At 41.1% G+C, this 18,207-nt stretch overlaps 2 protein-coding genes across 3 annotated transcripts in view; both read left to right on the plus strand.

The window, feature by feature from the left end:
- The window catches only part of LOC135204675 (uncharacterized), a 283,920-nt gene extending 273,116 nt beyond the window's left edge, over positions 1-10,804 (plus strand). Inside the window, exon 3 of the mRNA XM_064234830.1 lies at positions 10,669-10,804. The gene's annotated coding sequence lies outside the window, so the exon portion shown is untranslated. The remainder of the gene's footprint in view (positions 1-10,668) is intronic.
- Positions 10,805-12,493: 1,689 nt separating this feature from the next.
- LOC135204676 (uncharacterized) overlaps positions 12,494-18,207 on the plus strand; it is a 93,528-nt gene continuing 87,814 nt past the window's right edge. For both annotated transcript variants that reach the window (XM_064234832.1, XM_064234831.1), the window contains exon 1: positions 12,494-12,631. The gene's annotated coding sequence lies outside the window, so the exon portion shown is untranslated. The remainder of the gene's footprint in view (positions 12,632-18,207) is intronic.

The following is an 18,207-nucleotide window of genomic DNA, read 5'->3' on the forward strand; positions in this document are numbered from 1 at the left end:
GATCCCTACCGACAGGCAAAATGTGCTTTTTGCGCTCCAGACGACGACGGGACATCTCTACGTACATCTTTTACCACCACAAATACTTAAACACTCGCAAAAGTTCGGCAAAACATGAATGCGACAAGAGATCGCTCTCGGACGACGCGTCGCTGATGCTTGCTGGTGCGAGCAGAACGCAATTCGCACGTGCACGCCCGGGTAACGCTTGTAATTAACCAGCTTGATCCGTGAAGTCCCAGCATCCCTCAAGGCGCGTGATTCCAAATTTTTTGCCAAGTAGGCGTATAATTATTTTTCCGCGAATATTTAAAAACACTTTTTTCAGTCGACGTAAAAATACGCCAATTAAGCACATGACAGGCAATTTTAGTCAACCTAAAATACGTCCAAATGGCAGAAAACATTAACACTTTATTATCTCCATCTTCATCTCCATAGAAAGCATCCTGTTCTTTCCGTGAACTTCAGCAACATTCCTGGGACCCATGGCTAATAACATAAATAATTAAGTTTACACACAACACGATGAAGTAACTTATACTACAACGAAAGTGAAATCACTAACAAGAATTTACGTTTACAAACGAAGTGTATGTGAATGAACGAATTCCAGGTGTTTACGATAACACTGCCGCAAAAAATGGTCAAGAACGACTTTACATAGAGACATGATAGGACAGATGCTGACCAATAGGAGAGCAGGATCTTAAAGTGGTGACTAGCATCAGGAACCAATGGGAGAGCGGGAGGATGGTGGCGCATCTACTGAGTTGGTGGTGCGCTAGATTTAAAATTGTTCCCGGGGGCCTGGGCGAATCACGGACTTTACAGTACACACACCCTTTCGCGACCTGAATTATTTTCGTACACAGAAGCAAAAAAAACTTTGTCTTTACCTTCGTAACTTGGATTTTCATACATTCAACTTCCCTGTCAGATATATACTTAGCTAAAGACTCCGTCTCCCCGACAGAAATTCAAATTTCGCGGCACTCGCTACAGGTAGGTCAGGTGATCTACCGCCCTGGCCTGGGTGGCAGGACTAGGAACCATTCCCGTTTTCTATCAGATTTTCTCTGTCACCGGTGGTGTCAACATTGTTGTTACTACCTCCTGACTGGAATTCTTTTTTGAACGCAATTGATTTTCTTTTGGCCTACTTTTGGTGACGTACTTGGATCGTTGTTTTGTCATTCGCTATCGTGGACTTGTTTTTGGACTTGCTTTTGGATTTTTCTTCAAAATGTCTGACTCGAGTGTTGGTGTGAGAGTTTGTGTGAATGAAGGCTGCAAGGTGAGGATGCCGAAGGCTTTGGTAGATTCTCACACTGTATGCCGACGTTGTAGAGTTGTTGAATGTTCTTTGGCTAACACCTGTAATGAATGTGAAAGGTTGAGTGCTGAAGAATGGAAAAGACTAACTTCTTACTTGAAGAAGTTAGAGAGAGACAGAGTGAGGAAAGCGGCTTCTAAAAGCCTAAGTAGATCTAGATCTAATGAACCTTTATCTAGTTCTGTAGCTTCTTCTCCTCATAATATGAATTATTCTCCCTCTGTATCAGGCCGATCACAGTTTGCAAATCCGACTGATTCTGCATCGGAAATTGCAGACCTGAAAGCTTCCCTTCAAAGGATGCAGGAAAAAATGGCGGCTTTGGAAGGTAAGCAAAGTGATGGTGATATTTCAAGTGATGTAAGTGTCCCCAGTGTAGTGGAGGGGGTGTCTGGTCGGCTCTGCGACGCTCCCAGGCCTAGACCTCTTCCAAGCTCCCTGGCGCAGAGGAGAAGGAAAGTAAAAAGCCTTACGGAGGTTTTGGAGATTCCCCACCGATCAGGCGTCCTTTCGGCAGGCTCTGTATCGCCTCAGACTGCCAGGGACCGCTATAGAAAAAGCGTCCTGCGTGAGTGCTTCTCTTCTTCAGGATCTCCATCACCGAAACGCTGGTGGAAGGACACGAATCTTTCTCGCCCATTGAAAAGGAACTGGAAAGAGCCTGCTTTGGATTCTAGCCCCGAGCGCTTTTCAGAAGAAGAAGCGCCCTCGGTTATCAAGAGAGCTAGAAAATAGTCGACTCCCTTTGCTGCAAGGGAACCTCAAGCGCCTTCCAGATCTCCCTCTCCTCCTTATGAAGAGGAAAGAGAGGCGTTGACCAAGAAGATCCTGTTAAATCTACAGGAGGAGCTAGCTTCTTTGGTGGGAGTCCTATCCAAAGAGCCTCCTCGTAGAAAGGACAACAAGCTGCCTATCAAAAGGTCTAGACACCAATCTCCTGCCAGGCGCAACGAACCCTCCAGGGAAGATGTTGCACAGGCGGCCATCTCTGTTGGGAACGAAGCACTGGACAGGCGAGAGGAAGAAGAAGAAGAAGCGCCAACCAGGCGCCAGGCAACACCTGAAAGTGATTCGCTGTACAAGAGAGAAGTTTTCGCAGGCGGTGAAGAGCCAACTAGGCGCAAGGCGCCAGATTACAACCAGGATCCTTCCAGGGACCAGCCAGGAACGAGGAGCCAGCCAGGCGCGAAGAGCCTGACAGGTGCCAGCCAGGCTGCCTGGCTGGCGCCAGTTAGACAAGATTCGCCAGTGATTAGACATAGGGAGGCGATGTCACTTAGTCCCTCACCTATGAGAAGTCCTTCGCCTTCGGAAAGAGTGAGGTCGAAGGAAGAAACATACAACAAAAGGGATCAATCTCCTTCTGACCCTCTCGAGATAGAGGAAGTTTCAGAAGAGGAGGCTCCAAATAGAGAAGGACTGTCTAATTATAAGGTTCTAACGGCACTCCTTCTTAAAGAATATGGAGATTCTCTGACCCCAGCTGCTCCGCCTTCTCCGCGCTCTCTCTTTTCGAGTGCTAAAGCTCTGAGGTCGTCGTCCTTCCTTAAAATGAGACCGGCCATCTCAATGAAGAGGGCCCTCCAGTCTCTCGGTTCCTGGATACAATCGAAGAAGGAACTGGGGAGGACGGTGTTTTGTATGCCTCCTGCCAGACTGACGGGCAGAAGAGGCATATGGTACGAGACAGGAGAGAACATGGGACTGTCTTTTCCTGCTTCGGCGGAATTTGACTTCTCGAGTCTAGTAGACTCGGCGAGGAGGCATGCCTTAAACTCGGCTCGAGCGACATGTGGCCTTTCTGAATTGGATCACCTCCTCAATGGGCTTTTCCATGTCTTGGAAGTGTTCAATTTCCTGGATTGGTCCCTTGGGGTTTTGGCCAAAAAGAAGGCCTAAACCCAGAAGTTTTGCTGAGCATCCTGGCATGCATAGATAAAGCGGTTCAGGATGGTTCGGGAGAAGTCACCTCTCTCTTTGGAGCGGGAATTTTAAAAAAGAGAGCGGTTTTCAGTTCATTCTGGACTAGAGCCGTCTCTCCCTCGCAGAGAGCCGCTTTACTTTTCGCTCCATTATCAGAGCATTTGTTCCCTTCTCAGTTAGTGAAGGATATTTCACATTCTCTAACTGAGAAGGCGACTCAGGATCTTCTCATGCAATCTTCTAAGAAGAATAGACCTGTAGTCATTGAAGTAAAGAAAGGGGCTCGTACATCGCAACAGCCCTTTCGAGGAGGCCCTCCTTCTAGAGCAACCTCCAAAAGGAAAGCTACGGAAAAGCGAGGAAGAGCTTCCTTCTGACCCTTTAAAAAGGGTAAATGAAATCGAGATCCTCCAAACACCAGTAGGTGCCAGGCTACAGGAATTTGCGGAAGCCTGGGTACAGATAGGAGCCGACACCTGGTCGCTGTCAGTCATCAAGAAGGGAGATTACATCCCCTTCAAGGACAGTCCTCCCCTGACGTCAACACCGAGGGAACTGTCCGCCAGATACAAGGACCCTGTACTGAGGGATACTCTTCGACAAATGGTGGAACAAATGTGGGACAAGAGGGCAGTCGAACTAGTACTGGATCACAACTCCCGGGGTTTTACAATCGCCTTTTTCTAGTCGCGAAGGCTTCGGGGGGATGGAGACCAGTCCTAGATGTAAGTGCACTGAACAGATATGTGGAGAAGAAGTTCAGTATGGAAACATCTGCATCAGTCCTTTCAGCCCTACACCAAGGAGATTGGATGGTATCTCTCGATCTTCAGGATGCCTATTTCCACGTCCCTATTCATCCTTCGTCGAAGAAGTACCTTCGTTTCATGATGGAGGGAAGGATCTATCAGTTCAGGGCCTTGTGTTTCGGTCTGTCCACAGCTCCTCAGGTTTTCACAAGCCTGATGAAGAATGTGGCAAGATATCTGCACCTAAAGGGAATAAACATCTCCCTCTACCTAGACGACTGGCTCATCAGAGCCAGATCGCAGAGACAGTGTTTGGAGGACCTTACAACGACACTAGACCTTATAAGGTCACTAGGATTAATCGTAAACCTCGAGAAATCTCAGATGATCCCCAGCCAGAACATGGTTTATCTGGGGATTCGGATGGATTCTCGGGGTTTTTGAGTTTTTCCTTCTCAAGAGAGAATCACAAAAGGTTGCGGAAAAGTCTCCAGCTTCTTAGGGAAGGAGCGCAGTTCAGCGAGGGAATGGTTGAGCCTTCTGGGGACCCTTTCCTCGCTGGAACAGTTCTTTCCTCTAGGAAGACTTCATCTCCGTCCCCTATAATTCTTCCTAAAAAGGGTTTGGAACTGGAAGACAGGACAGCTCACCGACACATTTCCGATTCCTCTAGAGGTGAAAGATCACTTAAAGTGGTGGTTGCCCCCTCTAGAGGAAAACAGAGGTGTGTCCCTGGAAATTCGGAACCCAAACCAAGTATTGTATTCTGACGCGTCGGAGACGGGGTGGGGTGCAACCTTGGGATCAAGAGAAGTATCAGGCACCTGGTCAGAAGAACAGGTGTCATGGCACATCAACTGCAGGGAGCTCTTAGCCATACATCTTGCCCTAAAGGGCTTCGAGCCGATAGTCAGAGACGGGGTAGTTCAGATAAACTCAGACACCACCACCGCTCTGGCTTACATACGGAAACAAGGCGGGACGCACTCGTTCTTTGTCTACGAGTTAACGAAAGACCTTCTAGTCTGGGCACATCAAAGGAATATTATTCTACTGACAAGATTTGTCCAAGGTGAGAGGAACGTAAGAGCGGACAGGCTGAGCAGGAGGTTCCAGGTCCTTCCCACAGAATGGACCCTCCACTCAGAAGTGTGTCAGAGCCTCTGGTCACTTTGGGGGAGACCTCAAATAGACCTGTTCGCCACGTTCCTCTCCAAAAGGATAAGCACCTTTTGCTCATTGGTAGAGGACCCCAGAGCATTTGCAGTAGACGCCCTTCTCCTAGATTGGTCGGGGCTAGATGTGTACGCCTTTCCCCCATTCAAGATCCTGGGGGAAGTGCTCAGAAAGTTCGTGGCCTCAAAAGGGACAAGAATGACTCTGATAGCCCCATTTTGGCCAGCTCGAGATTGGTTCACAGAGGTAATGGAGTGGACGGTGGACTTCCCCAGATCTCTTCCAAACAGGACAGATCTGCTCAAACAACCCCACTTCGAGAGGTATCATCAAAACCTCCCCGCTCTTGCTCTGACTGCCTTTCGACTATCGAAAGACTCGTCAGAGCGAGGGGCTTTTCTCGCAAGGCTGCAAGCGCAGTCGCTAGAGCCCGCAGATCTTCTACAATGCGAGTATATCAATCAAAGTGGGAGGTGTTCAGAAGTTGGTGTAGGTCGAAGAAGCTGTCCTCCTCCAATACCTCTGTGACCGAAATTGCCGATTTCCTTCTTTTCCTGAAAGAGAAATCTCATCTTTCTGTGTCAACCATAAAGGGATACAGAAGTATGCTTTCAGCCTTATTCAGGAATAGAGGCCTAGAATTGGCTGACAATAAGGATCTGCACGATCTAATTCGGTCGTTCGAGACGTCAAAGTCAAGAGAACCAAGAGCTCCGAGCTGGAATCTGGACGTAGTCCTAAGATTCCTGACTTCGGAAAAGTTCGAACCTCCTCATCTGGCCTCCTTTCGAGACATTACAAGAAAGTGCTTGTTTCTGTTGTCTCTCGCTATGGGGAAAAGAATTAGTGAATTGCACGCCCTAGAGTCTCGTGTAGGGTTTAAAGGAGACTCTGCTATCTGTTAGTTTCAGACTCTGTTTCTAGCGAAGAACGAGAATCCTTCAAAGCCCTGGCCCAGGAGCTTCGAAGTAAAGGGTCTGACTAACCTAGTAGGTAGGGAGGCAGAAAGGTCCCTTTGCCCAGTCAGAGCACTAAAATTCTATCTAGATAGAAAGAAGCAGATGGGGGTTTCTCAACAAGGTCTATGGTGTTCTGTAAAAGACCCGAAAAGACCTATGTCGAAAAATGCCTTGGCCTTCTTTGTTAGAAGCGTTATAACGGAGGCGCATAATAACTGCCCAGATAACTCCTTTAAACTTTTGAGAGTAAAAGCTCACGAAGTTAGAGCAGTCGCGACGTCACTTGCTTTCCAAAGAAATATGTCTAAAGAATATCTTGGAAGCGACATATTGGAGATGCAATTCGGTTTTTGCATCTCATTACTTGAAAGACGTTCGGGTAACTTACGAGAAATGCTTTTCTCTAGGTCCGTTTGTGTCAGTGGATACGGTCCAGGGTATTGGAGCAAGCACCGATCCTTAATTTTATTATACGTGCGTAACCCTCTTGTTGGCTATGTTCTTGACTTCCTGCTGGAAAGAGTGTTAGATGTCACACAGGTGGCCGTCACTTTTGGTCAGTAAGGAACTCGGGTTGTATCTGACTAATAGAGGGGTACGAAATTTTTTTTTTGTACTTTAAAGTGTGCGTCTTGACTGTGTGATTCGAGTTATTGGTTGTTTGTGAGGAGTTTGGGGGATAACTCTTGACAATCTTAGAACTAACACAGGTGTTAGGATCGGGTGATCGGGATCGGTTGTGTGCTCCTTAAATAAGGCGTGTTGTCATGTTAGTGGATTAGCACCCATTGACAAATGCCAGTCAGGCTCTGCCGAGTAAGTGGATAAGACCCCATCGACAGACCCACAAGAACTCTTGGCCACAGATCAATATCTCGCTAAGGCTCTTGAGGCGAAGCAGACTCCTAGGCAGTAGCCACGAAGTCTTCCGCCTAATCAGGTAGGAACCAAGGTCTATAAATACCTACAACATATGTTGTTTACCTGTCTATTTCAGTAGTTAGCTGTCTCTTACCCTCCACCAAAGGGTGCCAATCAGCTAAGTATATATTTGACAGGGAAGTTGAATGTATGAAAATGATATTGTTATGATACAATAAAGTTTCATACATACTTACCTGGCAGATATATACTTAGCTATAGACTCCGTCGTCCCCGACAGAAATTCAAATTTCGCGGCACTCGCTACAGGTAGGTCAGGTGATCTACCACCCTGCCCTGGGTGGCAGGACTAGGAACCATTCCCGTTTCCTATCAGATTTTCTCTCTTCCACCTGTCTCCTGCGGGGAGGCTGGCTGGGCCATTAATCGTATAGTATATCTGCCAGGTAAGTATGTATGAAACTTTATTGTATCATAACAATATCATTTTTTGTACTTAGGGACTTTCGTGTGTAGGGGTATGACTGTAATTATTTTGTTGTTATTTTTCTTGGGTTGAAGCATGTGCCCAGGTTCCAACCCCCCCACCCCCACCCCCAGATCTGCTAGTGACAGAGAGCGAGAAAGAGATGGAGACTCATGTTTGTTTATATAGTATATATACTTAAATGTGTTAGTTTACAGAGAGAGAGAGGCACATGTGTGTTTATACATATATGCATAAGTGTTCAGTTTTGGAGCAAACGCAATGTTTACTCTGTTAAGCTTCTCAGTAAAGAGGTTTGTGGGTGTAAAGGGGTTTGATACACTGCTGATGGGCGTCAAGTCCAGTAGTATGAAGCAGTAAATTTGATATGAGTTTTACTACTCCAGGACTTCATCCAAAACTGATGTGTTTAAAGTAAGAATGGGGAAGTGTCACCCAAGTTAGAGGAAATGGCCTAACTAGGGTTGCCAGAGTAAGGGGGCTGGCCGGCTAATGCCATTCTTTAAGGACAAGACTTTGATATTTATACCACTTAATAAGGTGACTTGGGACATCTTCAAACCGCATATGATTTTCGCCTCTGACCTTCAGTTTTGTGACGCCAGGGCGATTTATCCCGAAAATAACCATTTTTTCAAATTCTTTCTCCTCCCTTGATATTTAATGTGGTACCTGATGTGACCTCCAATCGAATGAGGAGTTTTTTTTCTAAAAGTCATTTTTTTGCTTGATATGAATTTTTCATTATGGTAAAAAATAAACCCTATAAATTAGGAAAACAAAATTTATATAAAAAAGACGATACAAAAATAGGAAAAAAGGGCTTCATTTGATTGTTCTATAATGTCTCTCTGAGTTATATACCAAATTCCAATGTTATAGCTTTAAAAGTAAGTGAGAAGATAGATTTTGAAGGTCAATAACTATAGTTTTGAGATACGGGCGTTCAAAGTTTTTCTTCGTATTTTCATAATGACAATGTTAATAAATAATGATTATTATGAATGTATATTTCTTTTTTGTGTATTAATAAACCAAAACTATTTTATTTATCATAATTTAATCATAAATGATGATCCCTTTGCTCATATATCGTAGCTTGGGGTACTGCGTCAGGCAAGACGGGGCACTCCTTCCTACGCAACTCTCTCTCTCTCCTTCACTAACTCGGCTTATTACAGCGAATTTTCTTCTTCTAAATGTTAGCTAGATGTTTTCCTAGTATTTTCCATTTTAGCATGATGAAATTCTTGCCGAAACCAAAATAAACAAACGTAAATGCAAGAGAATGTCAAGAGGTGAAATTCGAAGTTGTACTCTCTTTTTACAAAGACAATGTTAATAAATCATGATTATTATGAATTTCATATTCCTTTTTGGGTATTAATAAACCAAACCTATGTTATTTATCATAAATTAAGATCCCTTTGCTCAAAGATCGTAGCCTGGGGGACAGTGTGACGTGTGGTTCAGGCAAGCCAGGGGCGTTTACTTACTACGCAACCCCTCCCCCTCTCTGTTCACTAACTACGCTAATATCGCATATATTATGATATTCTGTAATCATACTAGAGCGAATTTTCTTCCTCTTTATGTTAGTGAGATATTTTCCTTGTCTTTTCCTCATTAGCATGAAATTCTTGTCGAAACAGAGAAACATGTTAAAGCAAGCGAATGTCAGGTGAAAGTCAAACGTGTAGACTACTTGGAGTCTGTGCTCGCACTGAATGGTTGTACAAGTTGATACTCCCCTCTGCGACCCACGGAATCTACAGATGCCATTTCTCCCAATTTCTTTGACAATGATTATCAAAATTTACGGTAATAGAAGAAATATTGCATTTTCTTGTATGGATGAAGTTTTAGGCATATTGAGTTATGTTCACTAATTACCCTGTAACTACGAAAGTAAGAGGAATTTTGACGAAGTATTTCGTATATGTATTCTCAATTGCCATATGAAGCTCCATAAATTTTTTCATGACTTTGCATTTTTCACCCTATACCCCCATATATAAGGGTTCCGGCCAGCCCCCTTAAAAGTTAAGAACTGCAGGGACTATTACAATTACTCACCTTACATAAATTTATACCTTTAAACATTCCCAGACCAGTATATTATAAAAACAAAGAGACAATTATCACATAAGTGAAAACATAAAACAAAAATTTTAATGGTAGTATTCAAAAAGTGGAAAATAATTTGGAAAAATTAATTACCAGCACAATAATTAAATACAGAAATTATACTCAAAAATTCTTTTCATTGGGAGCATATGAGTATGAATAGAAATAAGAAATATGCACCAAAAAAAAGGAACTAAAATCAATATTTATATTTCCCTTATGATTTTGCTATTTTTATTAGGTCCCTATTTTCTAGCACATACCTATGAAATTCTTTGCATTGAAATTAAGGTTCCATTGTGCATTGAAAGACGGCTTCCACAGAAGCCACATCCAACTTGTTTCACTTGTCATTCCACTGGATATTCATGATTGAGAATACTCGCTCACCAATGGCATTATGAGGTGGAATGCTTAATAAATACTGGCACAAAATTAACATCTCTGAATATTGTTCTTTCAATTCCATCTGCTGAAGGATATATAGAACTTCATCTTTCATTGCACAGCATGGTCACTCATTCATCAGGCTTGATCTCCATATGTTTACCAAGGAGATTTTTCAATGCTGACTGCTGTCAAAAAAAGGATGTTTGCATCAGTTCTTCAACCTTCGTTTTTTAGCACAAGACAAGATGATTGGACTTGTTCCCATGCTGGAAGAGTATCCAATAACTTCCATGGAAAGTGATCAAAACCTTCTGAAGATGAAACGCCCTCTGAAGATAGTCATAGCAAGTGACGTAGTAGTCATTCACTTCAAGTAGGAATTATTATGGTGAACTAAAAATCAGGACAATACGGGTGTCACAGAATGGTCAACGGGGAACAGGGGACAAAAGGATTAAAATCGGAACATATCCCAGAAAATTGGGACGTCTGGCAACCCTAGGTCTAAACTAATATTGAAAGTGTGAAAGGAATTCGATTGCATATATTTGTGTATAAGCGATTTGGTTGTATCGTAAGAGCAGTCATAGAATGGACTAAGCAATCCTCTAATATCCACTTTTTTTCTCTATTTTGTAGGCTTTGAGTCATGGCTGAACATACAGGGACACATTTGCCCAAAGGTTCAGGAGGCTTGAAGGTTGAAGAGGGGAATCCTGATACGGTAGGAGAGTCAGAGGTGCACGTTCCACAGAAGCTGTCAGAAGAAGAAAAGAGAGAAATATTCAGAAATGCTGTGGCAGAAGTGGAAGCAGGGATATCAATACGTCAGATTGCTATAAAATATTCAATATCCCGTAGCACTTTATCAAAATGGATACAAATGGGCCTGGATCATGTCCCAAAATCAAGTGCTATGCCATGGATGCCTGCTGATGTAGAAAGGGAGATAGTAGACTGGTGCTTTGAAGTAGCTAGGATTGGGTATCCTAGGACCAGACAGAGTCTGCCATTGGTAGTCCAGCATATTGTTAATCAAAAGAAGAAGAAAATTTTCAAAAATGAAAATCTTCCGACTCATGGATGGACAGACAGATTCCTGAAGCGACACCCTGAGGTGTCCAACCAATGTCCGGTAAATATACGTCAATTTAAGGCTACCTTAAACTCAAAAAAAAAGGGTACCTTAACCACATTTCTCCATAATTTCCAATCCTTTTTAATGGCTGAGGGCCTAAATGCAAATGAATTCTTAAGCCCATATAATGCATCGCGAGTTTTCACCTGCAGTGAGACAGGTATTGTCATCAGCTCAGACGGAACTTACGAGGTTTGTGATAACAAAGTCTCAGGAATGGGGAAGCCCTTGATGACTGTCCTGTGCTGTGCTTCAGCTGATGGAAGTCTCATGAGGCCTTTTATAGTTAGTAAAGGGAAAACTCCGACTGAATATGTGAAGCACCAGGATTTGGAGGCAGATTCTTACCATAGAGGGTGTTCTGATTCTGGGTTGATGACAGCAAACCTGTTTCATGACTGGCTGGGTAACATTTTTGAAAATGAGCTTGTGAAAAAGAATATTAGAAGACCTGTTCTCTTAATTCTGGATGGGTTCTTAACCCACTTAAATTTGGACACTCTAAGATTTGCCCATGATAAGAAAATTCTTATATACTACCTTCCTCCCTACCCCTCCCTTGCATTGCAGCCACTTGATGTGTCTGTATTCAAGCCACTCAAGGCAGAGTACAGAAGGGTATACAATAAAATCTTGGGTGAAATTTCATCCATGGACATGCCAGAGCAACATTTGCCATATATATTACTGAAGTCCATCAAAGAAGTTAATATACCTGAAAATATAATAAGTGGATTCAGGTCAACAGGTTTGGTCCCTTTCAACCACAGTGCCATCGACACCTCCGAGTTTGTTACGGCAGAAAAAGAAGAGGATGCTTCTGCTGTCCAACTTCCGGAGACCTCTACAGTTACATCAGTAGTAGAACCCACATCTTACCCATCTTACGAGGAAATCTTCAGCCAAGGTTTTATCATGGGACAAAGAGCACAGCTGAAGCGTTTAGAGGCTGTGGTCCCACTGGATGAATTAGCCCTCTACAAAAGCAGGAAGACTGATTTAGGTTGGGTTCCTTCCCCAGGCACGCCTTACATGTTATGGAAGGAACTTGAGATGATTAAGCTGTGTCCTGCTGAGAGGAATCCATATGCTGGGGAAACTCAGCGTCAGGCAGATGCTAGTGAGATTACACCTTTCCCACAAGCAATTCGTTCTAAAAGTGGGCTTCAGTACCAACTTAGTAGTAGTGACATCTCTTTACCTGGCCCATCTGGGATTCCCTCTGCAACAACACCTCCAGGAATTGTTGAGCGAACATCAGACTCTAAAAGATACTTGAAGATGAAAGAAAGGAAGGAAAGGCTATTTGAAGAGAAAAAGGAGCAACATAAGAAGGAAAGAGAGACAAAAAAGCTGGCAAGAAGAAGCAAAGCGAAAGGAAGGGGAAAGGCAAGAGCACTGCCAAATCGCAAATGCTAGATGAAGACAATGATTGAGCGATTTCAATGGTGTTGAGGAATTGAGGTAAGCAATGATGACAGCAAAAGTGAATTGAATGAACGTGGGGTATTCAAAGGGAAGCGTGGAGCAAATTCTCCATGGGTGGGATGCCAGACTTGTGAAAGGTGGTTCCACAAAACATGTGTTGGTATCCCACTCAAGTTGGCCAAGCAAGAGGTAGAAAATTTAGAATTTATATGTTTGTAATTATATTGTGACCAATCTTAGCTTAAAAATATATGTTCCATTAATATACAAAATGCAATAGTTTTTCCCTTTTTTTATTGTTTAGTCATTTGCATCTTAACTAATTTTATTGTATTTCTTAAAGATTTTTCCTGACATCTTGTGGTATTCGTATTTGTAATCATGTACAAAGAACAGCCAATATAATATAATATAATGTTAAATTATCTATCTCAGGAATTTTGGTGATTTATAAAAGAAGTGACTGTGATGATATTGTAGTCAAGTTTGTTTAATATTTTTAGTAATGCATAAATTTATTCAAGGTCTTACCAAGTAATTATTCAACTATATAGGGTCCCTACCATGGCAGACCAAAATTAAAACTTTCACAGTGGCGCTGGCATCGCTAGTGTAGGTAACCAGTTACCAACTGCTTCTGTTACACAGGTATCACAACATCGCACCCCTCAATTGGATTTGTGCTGACTCCCAGGTTACATCAGTAGCTCTGTGGACCTTCTTCTTCATTTGGATGGTTTTTTGGCTTTCCTTTTCAACAGCACTTTGAAGAGTTGTTGTCCTTCTTTAAGAGTAAGACACCGCCGTCAAAGAAGGAAGAACCCCCCCTGTCACCTGTGTCTTCAGATAATGAAGAGCAAGAGTAGGATTTAGAGCAGGACACAGCTCAACCTCCGGCAACATACACTTCTTTGGTGAGGTTTCTTTAGGATTATTTTCCGGACCCTTTGGCACCTGCCACTCCTAGTTTATCTCCTTTCTAAATTAGTCCTATCCTCTGCAGCTTGGCAGGCTCTTCGCTATGAGGATGAGTAGCTGTCTTCTAAGAGGGAACAAGGCAAAGTGTCTTTCGCCTTCACAACGTTGCTCCTAATGAAGCCTTATCGTTTCTCTGCAACCAGGATAGCTCCTCCTTCCTTGGGAGTGTCTGCCGCCTCCAAGGGGGATTTCTCAGGCCTTGTGGATGCGAATAGGAGAGGGGGAATTGAGGATGCGAAGATGTTAATTTCTTCATCGGAGATTGATCATCTAGTTCGTAACCTCTTTAAGGTCTTGGGAATTTGGGAGAATTACAACTCATACTGAGAGAATACGAACCTATAATATGTTTACAACTTGTCAATAAAACAATAACAATAGGTAAATATACTGTAGTATATACATCTACAGAAGAAGAAGGAAATTTAGTCATAGCCATATGTGTACATAACAAAGTATGTCATGACATGGTACCTGTAAACTTTGTTGACTTGCAAATATCAAATATTAAATATACAAATAAAAAATAATAATTATGTAATTTATAATTTACACAACCAGCCCAACAAAAATGACAAAGTTGGTAATCTTAAAATATTTGCACGAAATTAAAATATTTATCAAAAAAAGTACTCGCATACCCCAGAACATCGTAGACAACATACGATAGAGCGCATGAGTCGAAAAGGTCCACATAACACTATATACGGATTGTTCCAGATCAGAATACGGAGTGGGATATTCTGCAGTGTTCCAGGAGAAAACATGCCAGTTCTCTCTTCCCAATAATGCCTTGGTATTTACAGCAGAGTTCTGTGCAATAACATCGGCCAAATAACCAAAGAACACTCCTTTAATAATTTTGTGATTTATAGCGACTCTAGAGACTATGGAAGCCATTAAAAGTTACAGTCCCAAAAATAATATTTCACAACAGGTAGATTAAGTTTTGACTCCATAAATAGTGTGCAATAAAGGAAACAAATTGGAATAATGTAGGATCCCTGCCCCTGTCGGAATAAAAGGAAACAAAGCAAGCCAAGGAAGCAGTCCACATGATGAGAGCAAATGTAAACATCCCTATTAGTGACCATGGTGCATATATATAAACAATCAGTGTGAATAAATGACAGAGTATATGGAACGAAGAACCTGAAAGTAGTAAACTAAATTAAATAAAACCTGATGTTACCAAATGGAGTTCCGCATATCAGAGAGAGAGACACACACAAGCAATCCTGACACATCCACGTATAGGCCACACTCTTCTGACACATGGGCACTTGATGAGCAGCCCATGAGGCCCTGCTCCAGAGTGCAAGGTGTTAGTAACTTTCAGACGTGTTTTGTGCAAGTGTCTAAAATACAACTGGCAGAGAAATGTTGTCAGAATCTTTCACATTTTTAATGGTTCCAATTTTGATGTTTCTAAGGCACTCTTGATTTAATTAATAAAATATAAGAAATAAGAATATAATGAAAATACAAAAACTTCAGAACAATTAATGAATTTTAGATAAACATTTTAAAAATTTCTCATTAAATTTAATGCAACTTTTTCCTATGTATGTATGTAAACATGAGTAAATTTATTTATTGCCTTTTTGTGTTTTAGTATGAAAGGCTCTGCCTCGGAGCAGTCTTTTAATTTTATTGTTTCTTTATTTTCCTGAATGATTTCTTTAGTCCCAGTTCTTTGCCTTTGGCCTATTCCTGGCATTTTATCTACAGTAGGGCCTCGTTAATCGCGGGGGGGGGGGCAGAACCCCTGTGATAAGTGGTTAACCCACCCAAGACCACTAATCCAATGTTTATAACTGCCTGCTTTAGTTCAAGTACCAAATATGTCTTCAACTATCACCTTAAACTCAATTCAAGACAGTTTTAAAGTTATTTTACATTAGCCATTAAAATTATATGGAGTATACATACTACTACTGTACATACGTATGTAGCCTACTAGCCAATGGATTACAGCTAGAAGCCTACATACACATGTGCTATTACATACCCACGTGGGGCTCCTTTTTTTTTTTTTTTTTACACTTAAGCCCTAAAAACCAAAACGTCTCCCGTATGCTGAGGCAAGTTTGGAGTGAGCGCAGAAGCGAAAAAATAATTTTTTCAAAAAATCATAGCACGCTTAGTTTTCAAGATTAAGAGTTTTCATTTTTGGCTCCTTTTTTTTGGTCATTGCCTGAAGTTTAGTATGCAACCATCAGAAATGAAAAAAAAATCTTATTATATATAAATAATGCGATATATGGAAGCGAAAAAAAAAGAAATTCATACATAATTGTATTCAAATTGAGCTGTGCGAAAAACGGTTAAAGCTAACGAGTTACTTTTTTTCCGTTGTACACTAAATTGCAATCATTTTAATAAATAACACATTGTAGAACGATCAAAGCAACACAGAAAAAATATTATCACAAAATGATGCATGAATTCGTAACGAGCGGACGTAAAAAATGATTTAAAAAATTCACCATAAATCTAAATATTGTTCTAGAGACTTCCATTTTGTTTCAAAATAAAGACAAATGATTGAATATTACAATACTGTAAGAGTTTTAGCTTAGAATTGCAGTTTTCGACCATTTCGGACGAGGTTAAGTTGACCGAATGTTGAAATATTTATAAACATATTTTTTTATATGCAAATATTGCAAAAATAAGAAAAGCTACAACCTTCAAATATTTATTGTTGTATTCTTCATGAATTTGCTCACATTTCCGTATATGAAACTATAAAACGCCTAATATGAAAAGGAGCAAATATTAGGAGAATGCGACGTACCCATTTCGGAGATTTGCGGACGCGAATCGGCGCGCAGAGGGAAAGAAAGTTTTTTTTTTTTTAATTCACCATAAATCTAAATATTGTGCTAGAGACTTCCAGTTTGTTGCAAAATTAAGGTAATTGATTGACTATTACTAAAATGTAAGAGTTTTAGCTTACAATTGCATTTTTTGGCCATTTCAGTCTAGTTAAAGTTGACCAAAGGTTGAATTTTTCTATTTAGCGTGATTTATATGCAAATTTTTCAAAACTGATAGAGGCTACAACTATGAGTTATTTTCTGTTGTATTCTACATGAAATTGCACACATTTTCATATATAAAACTATGTAACGGCTAATATAAAATGGTGCAAAAATGACAACAAAGTTACTCAAGTATTTTTGAGATTTGCAGCCGAGTTACCGCGCTTGGAGGGAAGGAAAAAGTTTTTTTTTTTTTAAATTCACCATAAATCGAAATACTATGCTAGAGACTTCCTGTTTGTTGCAAAATGAAGGTAATTGATTGTATATTACTAAACTGTAAGAGTTTTAGCTTACAATTGCATTTTTTGACCATATCGGTTGAGTTAAAGTTGACAGAATGTCAAATTTTTTCTATTTATCGTGATTTATATGCAAATTTTTCACAACTGATAAAAGCTACAACCATGAGTTATTTTGTTTTATTCTACATAAAATTGCGCACATTTTCATGTATAACACTTTATGTAAGGTAAAATGGTGGGAAAATTACGACAAGGGGACTCAAGCATTTCTGAGATTTGCGGCCGAGTTACATTGCACGGAGGGAAGGAAAAAGTTGTTTTTTTTAAATCCACCATAAATTGAAAAATTGTGCAAGAGCCTTAGTCCCATGTAATGACACAGTTAAAAGGAATATCATTGAATCTTGTTTTATCAAGTCAAATAATAGAAATGTTCTAAATTTAAGTCTTGGTTTGTTTATTTAAACTTGATGCTTTTATAATGAAAAAAGTTGTAGATAAATATAAGCAACAAAATTAATATATTCAGTTTTTACATGTTTTGGACTGTAAAGATACTTTGCAATTTCGGTTAGGGTCAGAATCTGTTTAAGTTTGTGACCGTGTGATATCCGATAATCCTGGATTATCCCTTTTAATTTTTACCCTTTTGATAATTAACCATCTGGTATTCCTGATCTTGTTTGTACCTGAGGCCTTCCTCTCCGATTGTACTTTAGTAGCTCCTTGACGATGTCTGAATAAAGACGAAACGCTTGGATTCCTGTCTATCATTTCCCGTGGTATTCGCTTATTTATGAAGTCACGTGCATCTACTGTGATTTTTTAAGCATAATGGAAACCACACGCAACTTCTACGCCTTTTCTTTGAGTTTTTCCGAGCCTTTTTGGTTCTATTCGTGACATCCTTCTGTAATGCTCTTATCATCGCTCACAAACTGAAACTCCGACTCAACTTTCTACGGAAGTGCATGAACGAGCAAGTGATGCCCAAGTCGATTTTACCAGTGAGAATTCTTCGCCTAGCAGAGCGACCTTTCGACGAGTTTCAACGCATCATACTTCAGAAACACATCGACATCACAAAAGTGGAAGTAGATGATGCGTTCCGTACACTTAGAAGCAGACGGTATAGCTTTAATCAGACGGTTCCTGTCGATTGGAAGAATCGGATGCTGGATTATTGCTATGGAAAATTGAGAAAGTGCTGCAACCGTCTTGAAAGGAAGCTCCAAGTCAAGCTGAAAAATCTTATTGCTGAAAGCGACTGGACTAAGCATGCCAACGTGGACTTCATGATTAATTTATCTGACAAACCAGTGGATAGTGCTACGACAGCGGC

This window comes from Macrobrachium nipponense, chromosome 47, assembly GCF_015104395.2.
Source record: "Macrobrachium nipponense isolate FS-2020 chromosome 47, ASM1510439v2, whole genome shotgun sequence".
NCBI lineage: Eukaryota > Metazoa > Arthropoda > Malacostraca > Decapoda > Palaemonidae > Macrobrachium > Macrobrachium nipponense.